Consider the following 16,569-nt stretch of genomic DNA (forward strand, 5'->3'; position numbering starts at 1 on the left):
ATGACGTTTTTGACCAAACTCCCTCAACCTAAATGTCTCCAAAAAACATTTTTCATGTTGATCTGATGGTTCTTGTTTCCAAAATATCCTCTGAGGGGGCGTGGCTTATGGAGCTGATCTGAGCAGGCGTGGCTTATGGAGCTGATCTGAGCAGCTCTGTCCCAGAAAGGCACAAGCAGGTACAGAAAATGGATGAATGGATGAATGGATGCATGGATACTACTTCATAGTAACTGACCTAATACTTGAGAGCAAATGTACAGAGTTGATGGTGCAGCATGAGTCAGGAAGCTGAAGCGTCAGGTCACACCACCCTGACATTTTATAAGCTCATATTTTACATGAGGGTTCTCAGAACTACATTTGTCTGAGGGTTTTCATTTTTTACTATTTCTAAGAGTTTTTTATGACAGAAAGAGCGGCTGTGCAGCACTACTCTTTGGATTGGAAAAAACAAATAAAGGGTGCAAACAAAATGTATGTATATTCACGGGCACACCAAGCCCTAATTAGATCATAATTATATATATATACATATATATAATTATTTTAGTATTAACCTTCATTAAGTCTTACAAAATGCAAATATTAATTCTTCCCCTTTTTGTTTTACCATCAAAATGTATTTTCCAGTATAATAATGGCTTGTGTATTTTGTTTTGCTTTTACAGTCAAAGTTGCATTTTTAGTATTTAAGAACTTGAACTGATCAAACTTTTCATATGTATTCTGACAAAGTTAACTTGCGACAGAAGAAATGTTACTCTACATCCCATATTTCATTTCTTTCTGCTATTTGTGGATTATTGTCCTCCTCCCACAGAAAAAGCTAAGACGTTCAGTCCAGCAGAATGAATTTGCAGATGGAGGCCAGTTTGTTCCCTAGAACAGATTTTTCAGAGTTCTGCCACTTCCAGTTTTTAAATTTGCAGACTTTATGATAGATGTAAGAAAGGATTTTCTTTTTCTTTTTTTTGTTGAAGTCACCTCATGTATTTTTCTGTCGAAGTGTAACGTCCTTTCCATGAGACAGACTTTTCGTATAAAAATAGCATTTTTATACGACTACAGGGACATATTTATTTCAGGAAGAACTCTGCATGGTTAGAGTTGTCAGCAAGCACACTAATCTGCTGAGTTGTTAGGCACAACATAAGACCGTAACTATTTTCCTAGATAATGATGTGAACCTCGTGGCGTTTTCCAACTTTAAGATGATGAGTCATTCATGAAAGGCTAACATAAAATGTCATCAAAAAGTAACTTCAGAATGCTAAAATAAAACTAACAAAAATGCTCCAAAACACATTCTGGCATTGAGACAAAGAGGAAGGATGCGCTAGAAGCCCCTCGCTGCAGGAAGGAGAACTTTTGCAGATTTTTCCTGCTCTAATCTGATCTTTTCCAGCTATTAGAGGAGCTGGACAATTATTTCTATTGAGTTATTTATTGCTTAGAGTTATTTGTAATCTGCTGTTTTTTCAATTGATCTCTGGTGACATCAATTTCCCTGTTGTAGGATCAGCAAAAGTTATATTTGAAAAAATACCAATGTGCATTAGGACCCACTCAAAAATGTGTCCTTAGTTGTCCTAGCAAAACAGCAAGAATGAACTCAACTTTTAACAACAACCATTAATATAATCATTAATGCTATTGTAACTTGTTTACATTTTATTTGTAGCCAATATCTCTGGTTCTTATTGATCCTTGTTTTAACTATTAGATTTGAAATATGAAGTAAGTAACAAAAAAGGTTGATATGGTTATTATTCTTGCTGGATCATGACAAAAAGAAACATTTAAACTTAAAATTACTGTGAATAAATAATTATACATTCCTCCTAGGATCTTACATATTTTTTTACATTTGTTGCACCAAAAGAAGCCTGAAGTTTTTTTCTTAAAAGTTGCAAAAACTTCTCAATGAAGTTTTTGATTTTTTTTTCTCAACTAAATCCTGTGGGAAGACATTCAAATTTGAAAGCATTTTTTCCTACTTCATTGGACTGCAATTCTATGTATGTGTATAGGATTTATTTTAAATTAAAGCAAACTTTAACTTTTTTTATGATGATGACACGCATATTAAACTTTTCCAAGTTGTGGACTATTGTATATTAAAAAAGTTCATTTTTCAAATTTATTACCCAGATAAAAAATAAAAAGGCACCAGATCACTCGTACCACATCTGGACCTTCTATGCTTTCAGCAGAACTCTTCCGACTGATTAAAATGATTGTCTCTAATTGTCTCTAAGGGTTTCAACAACTTTCAAAGCTTGTGCTGCTGCAAGTTCAGAGTCCAAACTTGACTGGTGGAACTCAGGGTTTATGCAAAGCTAAAATCTTGAAAGCAAAAGTAGATTTTTTTTATGCTAAGTTTTAATAGTCCTTTTTGAACATGCAGTTAAAAATGTTAAAGAGCTTTAGCTCAACAAAAGAAAAGGCTCTATCGCCTCTGAACTTCCTTTTGGACCTCATTATCTTAAGAGAAGCTGATCAGCTGACATGTGACACCACGTGGACTGAAGAGAAGCTTAGAGAGGTACTACAGCTCATTTAAAGAACCAAAAACCCAACAATAAGCTTTAACATTTCCAGCCAGCTGGCATTATATGGTTGTTCCTATATGCTCCAACTATAATTCTGGATCATGAAACAGACTAAAACAAATGCAAACTACTGAAATCGAGCTCAAAGAGAGTGGGACTGAGAAGTTATATGGATAAAACCCCATCACCTCTGTTCTATTCTCATAAAAACTTAAAAAGCTAAAAATAACATTTTATCTGATCACACATAAACGCAACAAAAATAGTGTAGAAAGACTCATCTCTGGGTAGATATGAAACTATTGTGGGTTTACAATGAAATAACTATTTTCTTTTTTTAAGTAAAGAACCAAGATTATAGTGGTTCAAAAAAGGGAAGCTAGCCAAAAACTGCCACTGTTGAGATGTGTTGCAAGCCACTTCTCTGATGACGAAAATAGTTGTAGTATTTATTTCAAGGTCTGAAATGTCTTGGCCTATTTTTCACAAAATGCACCAGTCGGGAGCTTAATAGCTTTTTCAGAAATGTAAGAAGCCTGACGTCAAAAAGGGCGTCTTGCCAATGAAGCCGACAAAGAAAAATGTGGACAAGGTAAGCAAAGAGCAACAATGTAGGACATCCAATGGTCCATATAATTCCTTTTCTCGAGATGTCTTTTCTTGTATAGAAGAATAAAGAAAAGAATAATAAAGCAAAAGTATGTTTTCGAACTGAAGTAAAGATAGATTCTATCAATGAATCAGTGGATTGCAATTTGAAGCTTGACTTGGTGTCGTAACAGGTTTCTGAAGAGCAGGAGTATACAAAACAGACCAGTTATTCTGGGACTCTTTCTGCTGTTTGTCATTCTATAGCACTTGTTGACAAAACATCTTGACAACTTAAAGCATTCACACACAACCACGTGAGGACAAAACTGTTTTTAGACATTTTTCATTAGTCTTGGTTACAGTTTCCTAATTTCTACTGCTGCAAGCGTATCTTTAAGAGTTCAGTTTTTGCCAGTCAACATGCACTTTGCCTAGTAAGTCAAGTCATTAGGTCAAAAGACAAACCAATAAAAAGGTTTTAAAAAGAAACTGGGCCACAATGCAAAATAAATAAATAACACAATTATGATTATGTTAAAATGTAATTTCTTCTACACAATTTTTATTTACCTGCGTCTCAGATAAACCAAACTATATTGATTGAGGTTAACTCAAAAGTTAAAGTTTTGTGTAACAACTGTACTAAAAGATCAAGACTTTTTCTCCAATTTAAATTTAGTGTCAATTAGTAATATGTGAACTCTGATTATATGAAAATGTAGCACAAAACCAATACAAGTTTAGCTTCCACTGTAAGAAAATGTTCAAATCACAGCATTGATCACGAGTGTTTTCAGTAAATCTTAAAATAAAACACTAGCCGTGTATAGGTGAAGAATTTTTCTTATAAACTTTACTACGGAAAATCTGTCATTCCAGTTTATCATCCAGTTACCATCAACTTTCCACAACAACCGGGAACATCACTTACCATAATCTGTTTCTTTAGAGAAGAAATACAAATAAAAATTCTGTATTTATCTGGCTTGTTTAAAAGGGATACATTTGGGAGAGCAAAATCACTACATAAAAGAAATGTTAAAAGAAAATCTCAAACTTAACAGGTAAGATCTTTGTTTACCTGTTTGACGTGTCACAAAGGAAGTAACAACCTTATTTGTGTAATCCGCATCTATTTATAAACCGAGACATGCTGGATTATCTGATGGACAGTACACTGGATTAGCTAAAGACTTCCTGTGCTTCCAGAATAGAGTGGAGCAGTGAGACAGACGGTCTGCTGGTCTGACAGGTAGTTCTCACACTGGTCAACTCCAATAAAACTAGTTTAAATCAGCCTTAGACATAAAAAAAAGGGAGGGAAAATAACACTGCTCACTGACTATTTATTAATCTAAAATCAAAAGCATAAATAATATAGATTATAACTGATAACACAAGAACCTGTATTTCATTTAACTAACTTTGATTGTCCTGAACTGGAAATGTGACGTAAGGTGTTCTTTTCCGTAACTTGGTAATTGGAAGTTCCTTCGACTGACAAAGCTGGCAGTAATTCCATACGCCAAGCTCCTTCTCTCAGCTACAGTACAGTTCAAAGACACCAGAGACTCGTCAGGCTTCTAAAACTGGTTTTTCATGCAGTCAAGCTATATTAATGGTCAACATTGTGTTGTTATACACCCCATTTAAAATGTAAATACTGTAGTTTGCTAGTTTTTATTTTCCAATTAGGTAAAAAGTTTGTATTTGAAGTCAAACAGATTTTTTTTCAATTGGAAACATTACTGAAAGCAAACATAAAACGTACAAATAATTGGAATTATTGCAGGTACATTCACTTCTAGTGAGGTTTATTTTTTAGTGTTATTTTGAGGCTGTCTTGTTTTTTTATGTTTCTCCAATTCTAGTTGATTAAGTAGTAACAAAAACATAATTAAAATGTTAAAAAAAATAACAATTGATCAAGTTTGACACTACGATTTATGAGATGTATGGCATCTGAAACTAGACAAGCCTCAGCTTTTAGGATTTTTTCCCCCATAACTACTGAAAACATTGAGACAAAAAAAGAAAAGTATAAAAAAGAGCAAATGCAGCATCAACCTTTAGAGTTATAAATAAGATTAGACGCACAAAGCACATTATATATCAAGATCGTATCTCACAAACCATTTCCTGCAAGTCCTGTAAACTAGGTGTTGAATCTTCAAAGTGATTTTTTTTAATCTATTTAGTAAATCAAAATAATTTGCATGGTATGCCAATTAATTCTGACAGAAGCGTCTGGGTACATTTAGAATGAACGAACCACGGAGATAATAAACATATAACCTCTTACTTCACATATTTTTCTTCTTCTCCTCTTACATATTAAAAAATGAACGTTTTTACCTTACAAGTGGTTTGAATTTGCAATAACTTGATTAAATTTACAAAATTACAAAAAGGAGAATGGACAAAAAATATTTATATTAAAACACTGTTTTTGTTAGACTTATTAGTTACAGAGAAGGGAAGGCACAAAATTGAAACAAAGCTGATTTAATAACTAATTAATTAGCAGATAATTAATGATTAAAACATATTAGGCTGCCAACAATTGTTATTTTTGAACGTATTTAATTCCTTAAGTGTTTGGATTTATGGCAATTGCAAAATTTGCATGCAGAGATTAAACATGTTCTTTGCAAACAATGTGATTACCATTTTAACCACCTGTATCTTGTTTTCTTAATCTGTTAAGTGTCCTACTCACTGTGCAAAGAAAGTGAAACTTGATTAAAAGAATCAACCACAGTAGTTTGTGCATGTACTAACTTGAGAGGGGATAGGAATTTATCTCAAAATAAAAAAGGGGGGAAAGGCATGTTATTAGAAATACCTGGAAAGTCTAATACCTGCCAAAGAAAATTACATGTGAGCTTCAAGCATTCAAGGTTGAAGAATTTATGTTTTGATCCGTCGAACCCCTCTGCAGTGAACTTTAACAAATGCAAGACATGTCAAACTTCCCTTTTTCATTACAGAAAGTTCAACTAGCAGCAGAAATCGAACACACTTCCACCAGAACAAGTCTGGACCTCTAACTGCTCCTAGATTCACATGTGAACAGGTTTCAGGGTGGAGTAATCCGGAGTCTTTCCCAAACCTGTAACTGCTCAGGAAACTAGTCATTTATCTTCAGCCCTCCAATTAATGCCACAAAGGAAAAGAAAACTCCGATAAACTAAACTTTTCGTGACTCAACAAAACACAATTGCTAACTTTAAAACGCCCAAAAGAAAGTTATTGCAAAGTTATCGAAGCTCCACGATTCAAATTTGTCATCCAAGTTGGAAAACTGGTGTCAATGACAGTTAGCCACCTAGCTACGAAGTTAGCTTCTAAACATTAATCAAAAAGTTAGTTCTGGTCCATAAGATAACTCCATTCTTCTCACAAGGCCTCGGCGACACAAGATCTAATATATCGCTTGATAAAAGTACCAAAAGTAAAACGAAGTATGAGTTTTTCGAGCCAACAACCTCCTAGCTTAAAGAAGGAATAAAGTAGCACGAGCCAAAGCAGCCAGGCTTTAGCCTGTCGCCCAAAAAACCAACACGAACTACTTTTAAACTACAAGAACTACATACCCGACGGCAGCTGTTGTTGTGCAGACGAATTTTCAGTAATTTTTAGCTCGGTTGTAATCCAGTTACCGACCCTAAACAGCGATGTCTTCGTTGGAGAAAGTGGCCGCTGCGTTCAGACAGGGAGCAAGAGCAGCTGGAAACTGCCCCGGCCGAGGATTAGACAACAACATGGCAGCACCGCGCTGCCTTCACGGACCTCCACTTCCAGTCCTGAGCGCCGCGTAAACAGACCACACAAGTGACACATTCAAATATTCAACATAAATACTTGCTCAGTTGAAATGTTGTGTATTTAGTATTTAAAACCAACTATATTTCAATTATTTTTTACTTGTTATATAGTCAAATACACATAAAATAGTTGGTCGGTTGTCAGATTTACTGGTGGATTGTGAAAGCCTTCTTTGGGATGCAAAGTTAAATGATTTTTTTTGCTTGAATTTCCATGTGAGATTATTTTTAAAAAATGTTTTTCTTAATATTTTAGCAGCAATTCACCAAAAAGCTTAAATTTACTTAAAAAAGTAAAAGAAAATTCTGACAACAGACAAATACACAGTAAAAAATATGCATATTTTTCTCCTGTTTTAATGTTTCTGGAAACTTCTTTAGACACTTGAGTTAACCAGAAACTTTTCTGTTTTTGAGTAAAGAGAAACAAAAAGAAACCCCTTCAGTCATCAGTTCCCATATTCGGTATCAGTCACCACAGTGACTTTTATCCAAAACAGATTAAATTAATTATTTATTAACCTTTTATGCTTTCCTAATATTGCATTTATTCACATTATTTTCTTTAAATATGCTTTTTGCATAAAAATACTTCAAGTTTTTCCTCTAAAGCATTGCCTTTAAAACTTTAGAGTTTCATTTCCTACCAAAAGATTAAAAAAAAAAAGACAGGCATTACATTTGCATATAAATATATAATCACAGCTGTAAGTCCCTTGCAAAATAATAGATTCAAACAAAACAGTTTTTACAAGCTTTTTGAGACACAGTTTCCTGATGTGCCATGAAAGCACCACGATCTGGGACAGTGGCCAAACTGGGGGAGGAGGAGGAGAAATATCTATGGTTCAGGCTGAAAACAGGACAGGACATGCTCGGCCTTTCCAGGTAAAAAAGGACTGCACCCTGTGCTATTATGAAGAGAAAATTGGGAGCTCTCACCAATATGTGACACGATAACGCTTTAACAACTTTTTTTTTAACAAAGAACATTGAATGAGGACATTTGCAGTCACCCCCAATTGATAAAAATCCCTTTCCTGAAGTTTTCTAAAGATACATTTGCAGTTTTGTGAAATAGTTCATTAACGTAAAACTTTAAGCAAATAAAAACACAATTTTCGTCAAGTTTCGGGATATTTGATGCAAACGCTAAAAGATAAACGCGAATGAAACTTTAATAAATTGTAATTTAATGAGAGATAAGCAATTTGTGAGTTTAAATCTTCCTTGTCAAAAATAAATGTGCACATATACCAGACAGTTTTAACTCACGGAACACTTACATGAATAATTCCTTCAGCGGTAGTCAATCAATGCATAGATAAAACGAAGAAGGAAATGATTCTTATCTTTGTACTTTCAAAACCAGAAATAGCTTCCTTTCTTTTAAACTAGTAAATGTCAGTTCAAAAGTCCCACAGTAATTAGCTTAGATCCTACTGATGATCTGACTGTTCTAAGAAGTCTGAGGTGAGGGTTTAAACTGTGTGGCAGCCAATCACTGTGCAACAAATAAGACATTTTCATCATTTCCTCTTAATGTTCCTGTTTATTACAATTAGAAAAAATGCTATTGTGGTTTTCAAATAACTATTTTTTCTGAGTAATCAGTGGATCTATTTGTTTGACACATCATGTTGGTGAAATTTGATGTGATTGAAACAAAAAAAGAAGTTTTTCACTCTACAACTTTATCTGCTTCTTATAATGACCCACTTATCCAACCTTACCCTGTTTATTTTTTACAGTGTGCAATAATTATTGGTGATCATAAAGACTCTCAAGGTCAGTGAGTTGTTTATGCTATCATTTCTTTCTCAAAAATATTTTTATATCACAGTTTGTAGATTTCAACACTGGTTTATGACATTTCGATCAATATTCTTAGTTTGTTTAGTTAAAAATCAATAATTTACCCTAAGAAAAGTTTACAACTTCAGGATTAACCCAAATAGCACAAAATTAATTACAAAAAAAGTATGTTTATGTCCTTTTCCAAAGAAATGCTCTAAATCAAAGCTTTTACTTATAGTCTTTAAGAAAAGAAAAAAATGTCTTTTTTAAACCTATGTCACACAGTGAGGTGCAAAACTGTTTGCTTCTCAATGCACATGGTGTAACTCCTTGACACTTGAATTTTTCCTTACTATTAAAAATAAAATTCACTTTTTTTTTATTATTGTTACTATTATTTTTAAGTAGATGCCAAATTAACTCTGGAGAAGCTACTGGGTCATATTTGGCCCTCTGTTTACTTCCTTTTGTTTATTTATTTCTTTTTTTTTCTTTATGGAATCTTTTTATTTTTATATTTTTAATCGTTTGGTTGCTGTTAATTGCTGCTTTCCAAAATTAACAAACAAACAAATAAACCAGATTTGTTTTATTGATTTTAAAAGCCCTGAAGACAATTTTTGCTGGGTTCTCGAGGGTTAAGGTACCTTTAGAGCAGAAGTGATTTGATGAATATTTAATAATTAATACTTTTGTCACTATGCAATAAAATGAGACTTTGTGTTTTACTTATTTACTAATAGTTTTTGTGAATTGTTTCTTTTTTAAAGTAATACTTAAGATGCATTAAGCAGACAGGAGCTTTAATCAGTTGGAATACCATATAATTATGTTTTGGGCCCATCTGATGAGTCTGATCTATATATAAAAAAAAATCTTGTTTGTAAGTAAGTAAATAAGAAAACCTTTATTTATTGAGAATGTTTTACACAGAGCAACTCACAAAGTTCTTCACAAAGCTAAAACGAGTTGAAACCAAAGAACTTACACAAGCAGCCCATATAGGAACAACAAAATGTGATCTAATATAAGTAAAAAATATAAAATGTCAGCTAAAAACTCTTCTAAATAAAGTAGCTGGTCTACTAATCCTAGTTTGAGTCTCCAAACAGAACATGGCAGGTTAGGCAGCAGCATTTAATAAACGAATTGGTTTAACTGACAGATAAAAGTGAGTTCTGTGTTGCAGATTTGTGTCAGGAAACAGCTTTAGTCTGTGAGAAGCACTTGTGTCAGACTGGAACAAGATAACCTGTGGAGGTTAAGAGGATCATTGATCACATATACGCCTCCTTAATCCCAACACAGAGAGTCACAGTGATTATTCACCTGGATCTCTGGAGCCTTTAAGGCTGGACTGAGTCACCGGAAGAGAGCGGCTTATCTCAGTGTTTATAAAAACACTACGCACTTCTCAAAAAGACTGTGACCGCACAGGAGAGGTTATCATATCAAAGGTGTTTTATTTAAAATTAGAAGGCTACTAAATTGATTTAGTGGCAGATTTTTCACAGTTTAGCTCAAAATGAAAGTGGGAAAACCTCACCAATAAAAGGAAAAGACGACAAAAGTGACACAAAAGAAGAAGTAAAAGTTTACTACCTGTCAAAATGTGTTATATATCTCTGCAGTTGGGAAAATGAAAGGGTCTTTTTGTGGTTTCAGTTTGTACACCCTTAATAGGACTGAGGAAGACAAAGTGTTGAAAAAAAAGTCAATAAATCTATTCCACCGAAAGTCTAAAAGGGCAATAGTGAAAGCAGCAATGGAAATAAAACATGATGGATGATACTTTGAATTTATATCAACCAAAAAGGGTGTCAGCTCTTATGAGCCAAAATAAACATAACAACCTTCAAATTAAACATTTTATTTTCATCATTACAGCAATAACCAGAATTTAAGTTTTTTTCTGAAAATTGAGGGTTTTTTACATTTCTGTGCTCATTTTCTCCTTCAAAGTATTTTTGCTGCTCGGTTCATGGCTTCCTCCAGTCACCATAATTGCACGTTTGCTCGGCTGGAGATTCTAAATTTACTGAGTGAACATAATTGTTTGTCTTGTCTGCTTCTGTGTGGCCCCGACTGGCAAAAAGAGTGGAGGGGTCAGCGGCCCTGACTAACACCCCGTTGATATGTGACCGGGGCATCGCACACTCACGCCCATGGACCCGTGAACCCTTTTGATAAGACACCATAGAAACCAACGATAATGACTGGTGAGGAGGGGGGGGGTGGCGGGGGGCAGGAAATGCTCACTGTTTTTCTCTATAGACCTACTTAGATAAAAATAGTGCTTTTGGTGAGTTTAACATGTTTTTGTAGCATTTTTTTCATGATTGAGGACATATTTAAAGAAAATTAAGTTTAAAATTGCATTTCTGGAAAAAAAATTGTAGTTGTGACGCAGAAACTAGCATCAGCAGGCCACATGCTTCCGTTCTTATGCATCCACTTGCAGACAAATAGATCTTGAGGGGTTGTAAGCTAGCCGGAGTGGGTCAACAGATGGATGATGGGAAGAGGGGGCGGCTTTACTTTGCACTAACATTCCTAATCACAACCTGGAGGCAAATTTCTCATGAACTTCTGCCGCTCTGTAGAAACTATTTCCTAGAAAACAGATTTTTTGGGGTATTTTTCATTAAATAGTATATAATAACGGCTCTAAAAGATGACTGGAAAAACTTTTAAAATAGATCAAAAGATGATGACAGCGGGACTTCAACATCTGGAATTTCCTTAAGGTTTATATATTGTGTCATCTGTTGTTAAAACAGATTAAAATGTGATTCATTTTAATTATATCTTAACTAAGGACTTGAGTTGCATATTTTTTTTTTATCCATAGCACATTGAATGGACTTATAATGGATATGCTGGGAAAATAAACTGACGAAGGGATTTTGTTTGGCCCAAACTATGAATTATAAATGATTAAAACAACACATTTTTTAGGGAGGTTCCACTAAAAACAATTGAAAATGAGGAAATGTCTAATTGATGAGACATGCGTGTATTTCAGCTGACTTTATATATTATAGAATAATATGCTGATTCATTCAAATATGTTTTTTTGGCGATTTACAAAGTAATATTTATAGCCAGATTTTCAGCTTTTTCTCATACTTGGGTGTGAGATCTCAGTTGGTGAGTCGCTCAACAAAGTTGAACTGAAAAATTGTTCTTAAATCTGAATATTTAACCCCTTGACGTCAATTGATGCAAATATGTATAAAAACATTTCCGCTTTAAGCAATAGTTTCAATTAAATAGAAATAAGTTTATTAAAAGCTGGGTCCTTTCTGCAGATACAGAAAAGTTTCAAACAAGAGTGGAAATATCAATATTTGCAGGCTGGTATCAAACTGATACCAATTAAAGATTGATACTACGTTATTTTGGTTGTTATTCTAGTTACAAAATTAACATTTATTTAATTTAGATTAGCTATGTTTATGAATTTATGTCTGAGGTACACCTCTTAGATAAACTATGTAAAGGTCTTTAATTCCCTGCTGACTTCAAGAGGTCCTTTAGCTCTATACTTCTTCCAGAATACACAGATCTCAAATACTAAGCAAAACTTTGGTAAAAAAAAAGTTAAAACTCTTATATGTTTAATGTTGTGCTGTTCAGAGCTGCACTGGTATCATCTGGTGTGGCACAAGGCGTCTTTTATTTTGAAAGGACATCATAAGAGCTTCTGTCAAACGTAAAAAAACATCACATGTTAAGAAAATGATAGTTCCTTTTTATATTTCTGCTTTTATTCATGTCATAAAAGAAGCAAAATTCACATTTATAAAAAAATAATCATTGCAATGAATGCGCGCAGAATCAAAATAATACTTTACAGCTCTGACTAAGTTTTTATCAGACCCCTGGATTAGGTTCATATGTAACCAACAACATAATTTAGCCTTGAACTCACTTAAAATGCATGCAGACAATGCAGCAATCTGCAGATTGGTCAGCATATTGCATGTACACAACATAAATATCCGTCATTTTTTGTGCTGGTCCCACTTAAATACATGCCATTTTTTTCTTCGTAGCTGGAAATAAACTCAGGTGTGAAGGGGTTAAGGCATTAAAAACAATAAAAGTCAAATAGCAAAAAGAAACTTTGACATTGGCTGTGATAAAGATGAAAAAGTAAAAAATATACACACAGGAAACATTAATAAACTCAAAATACAATGCATACCTGCAGAAATATTTGGATGTTGTCTACTGTGTGATTTAATCATAATGATGAACACATTTTAGCTCATGCTCACATTGCTCTGGTTCCTTTTTGATGTTGCTTAAATAGATTTCTCTCTCATATTCAAAGATCACAGACTGCAAGGTGTCCAAGTCGTCTGGCTGCATAACAAGCCTCACCTCTGTGTTCCTCTGCCTGATGGAGGGCGGAGTCTGGGAGCCCAGCTCAATAATTGGATTTACTTTTGGACTAACATAGAGCTGAGGGTTAAAGCTAAATAACTCCACTTTGGCCTTACAATCCTGTTCTTTATTTAGTGTCACATTTTCCATCACCTGCTGACCTGCGTTCTCTTTAATCCCAACAATGTCTCCACTTTTGGATTAGTTGACATCCAGTCATTCAATTTTCACCTTAATTTTCAATTAAGGTGTTAAAGGAAATTAAGCTGTAAGGAAAAACATTGTCCATCATTTATTTGAGTTAAATGTTTTGAATTGTCAGTGAAGGAAAGTCAATAGATAAAGTTTGTGAGGATGGAGGTAGAAGTTTTAATTTTGCTGCGCTGGAGTCATGTCAAGAATCTGACAGAAACTGTCAAAGAAAACTTAAAATAAGTTTTCCTAATAAGATAGTACTTCTAAAGGCAGTCCACTTATTCATGCATGCCAGGATGTTTTTTAAATCTCATTCATTGAATTGCACGGCAGCCTGGGAACCAAACAGCAATTGCACAAATCAAGTCGTTGGACAAATATGTTCTGAAAGTAATGGACCAAAAAGCTTTCAGCTGTCTTATTTTAACCGAATATTTCCAAACTTTTGACAGTTTTGTTAATTTCCATTTTTCAATAGACTTTCAAGTTTGGAAATACTGTCTAGAGAATGAAAAGGATTTGATCAAACGTGGAGCTGTGGAGTTCAGTCACAGCTGAATGGAATTAAAAATGAATAAAGCTGTGAAAACTTAACGGTTCTGTTGGACTTCTGCAAATTCCTACTTTTACCTGTGAGCTCTGTGGTGTAAACACAGCTTTTCTGTGGATAAAACACTGTTGAAAGATGAGTAAATGAAGGTTTTCAGAGTCAATTGGCGGACTTTGAGCTATAATCTGTTTGCTGGAGATAATTTCTATTTAGGTGTCTGAGAAAATTGTTGATGGTGGTAATATTGTTAGATTATTTCTGATGATCAAAAAGATTTGTCTTGATGACAATATTGTTCTTCTACACTAAAGCCTGAAGTGGATCAGGGTTCAAACTGCAAAGCTTCAATGCCCAGAAACTCTAATATGATGCTAAACAAATTAGTTCTATATTTTCAAACCCCGCTGGGTATTTTTTCAGAAGTGTGGCAGTTCTGAGGACTGGTTATATGGAATGACTTTTGAGATAACAAGCTAACCTGAGGGTGAATCCAAAGTCTGCCTGTGATGTTTATTTAGAAAACTAAGAAAATTCTCTGTTTGCTTCAACTTGTTTATGCAAATAGACATGATTCAGCCTCTTCAGTGCAGCCAAACCTTTATCTTTAGCACTCATGAGATGCTATGACATCACTCAATAATTCCACTGGCATCTGCACCATGACGATATGTCTAAGGTTTTTTGGGCTCGTTCCCAATTAACCTGAATCAGTTAGTTTTCATGTGTATAGACGATGAAAGCTCACTTGAACTCTGATGTGAACCAAACTGTGGTTTGCAAGAAGGATTGATTGTATATAAGAACTGGACTGAGTGATCCCCTCCTATATAAGTTCCAAACAAGAAGTACCCGCTCGTCCCAAGAAGCCAAAAACCCACAAACTTGCTTTTCAACAAACAAGATCAAAGAAATTCAAAGTAGTGTTCCTCTGCTTATTCACGTTTCTTTATTTGCAGTTTCACGTATTCGCAATTTTTTTTTCGGTCACATGACATCACAAAAAAATATTCTTAGGTCGCGGGAGGTGAGGCGGTGACTTGGTATTCGCCGAGGTCTCTGGGGCCTGACCCCCGCGAATAACAGGAAACACTGTATTACACAAATTTTATCCCGAAAAACTTTATTTATCTAAGATTAAAGCTGACTTAAACACAAGTTGTACTTTCTGCCAGAAAAAACCTGAAACATGCTCTTATTTTTATCATGATCCCATGAATTTACTTGCAAATTCTGAAAGAACATTCCCACATTTCTTACCAAAACTGTTTTTGATGATTTTTACATTCATTATAAAATTATCAATTTTGGTTTTCATAGTTTTAATCACGTGATTGTGATGCTCCTATTTTTTCTTTTCTAAATAAGTATAATTTTACTAAAGGCAAATTTTCACATTTACAAAGATAGATTTATTAATAAAAAGTCTGAACTTTTCTCACTGAAAATGGAACTGCTGAAATATTTGAAAACAATCTCTTTACCAATTAAATACAAATTAAAAGAAGTTCAACATCTTTAAATATTTAGGAATAGTTATATAAATCAACTCTCACAGTTTTTTGTTTAGCTTTTGTCTCAATTTTTTGAGTGTGTTATTTTTTATGTCAATTAAAAAATATATTATCATGAGTTATGTTTTTCAACAATAGTTAAGAAGAACTGTTAAGCATATACTGTATATGAGTTGTGTTAAGCTTTTTACATTGTATTTCTTTAAGCGTTCAATAAAAAAAAGAAAAAAAGATGAAGCTACAATCCCATAAACATCTATTGAGAAATAAACATTATATCTCAGAATAACATTTAGATGTCTCAATAAAAATGATAAAAGTAGTTGTGAACTGCCAACAACCTCATGACTCTGACCGATTTTGACCAATCTCTGCCTACTGAGGTTATCTGATTCCAACATGGCGACATCGGTGTAAAAAAAAACATGGCGACTGCATTGACTAATCGGAGGTGTTTGCATTCTTTTTTTTTCTTGGAGCTTTTTGAACATGCATCATCTGTGAGGTTGGATGCGCTTTTGTAGCCAAGATTGTGGAAAAGCTCAGATACACATATTGAAAACTATTACTTAAAATTGTTATTTTTGACTTCTGTTCCCCAGCTGTATACTGGAAATTAAAATAAGTTAAACTTTAAAGTCATCCTATGAAGACACCATTTGAGGATTTACTCAATTTTTGTATTAGTCTTAATTCTTTATTTTATCTAATAATTCCATCCCTATTGTGGTTCTGCTTTCATTTCATGATCTGGAAACTAGATTTGACTAAAAATCTAAATAATCTAACTCAGCTCTAAGTGCTCAGTAGATCTTTGTTCAGACACTCATTCTGCACACATGCTTGTTTAAGACAAACAAGAATGTTTGTCATCAGGGAAGGAAGCGTTAATTGGGCCAGGATGACCCCCTTGTCTGAAAAGCATCAGTCGTAACAGAAAGGTCGCTGGTTCAATCTCAGCAGCAGCTCGAGTATCTCTGAGCTGGGCACCAACTTCCATCCGGCTCGCCAAATGTCATGTCAAGTAAATGCCAATTAAGTGAAGCGAGAGCTAAAACAAAACGCTCATTATTTTAATTAAAAGGGTCACCACTGAGCTTTATTTAAAATGACAGCATGTCTCTAATCTGTGATGGCACTAAGTGAAGTCA

At 34.2% G+C, this 16,569-nt stretch overlaps 1 protein-coding gene across 2 annotated transcripts in view; it reads right to left on the minus strand.

The window, feature by feature from the left end:
- plekhf2 (pleckstrin homology domain containing, family F (with FYVE domain) member 2) overlaps nucleotides 1–6,969 on the minus strand; it is a 19,037-nt gene extending 12,068 nt beyond the window's left edge. Inside the window, exon 1 of one of the 2 annotated variants that reach the window (XM_024267953.2) lies at nucleotides 6,813–6,969. The gene's annotated coding sequence lies outside the window, so the exon portion shown is untranslated. Of the gene's footprint in view, nucleotides 1–6,742 lie in introns of both variants that reach the window. The other variant, XM_024267951.2, reaches the window with a different exon arrangement.
- Nucleotides 6,970–16,569: the final 9,600 nt, after the last annotated feature.

This window comes from Oryzias melastigma, linkage group LG16 (assembly GCF_002922805.2).
Source record: "Oryzias melastigma strain HK-1 linkage group LG16, ASM292280v2, whole genome shotgun sequence".
NCBI lineage: Eukaryota > Metazoa > Chordata > Actinopteri > Beloniformes > Adrianichthyidae > Oryzias > Oryzias melastigma.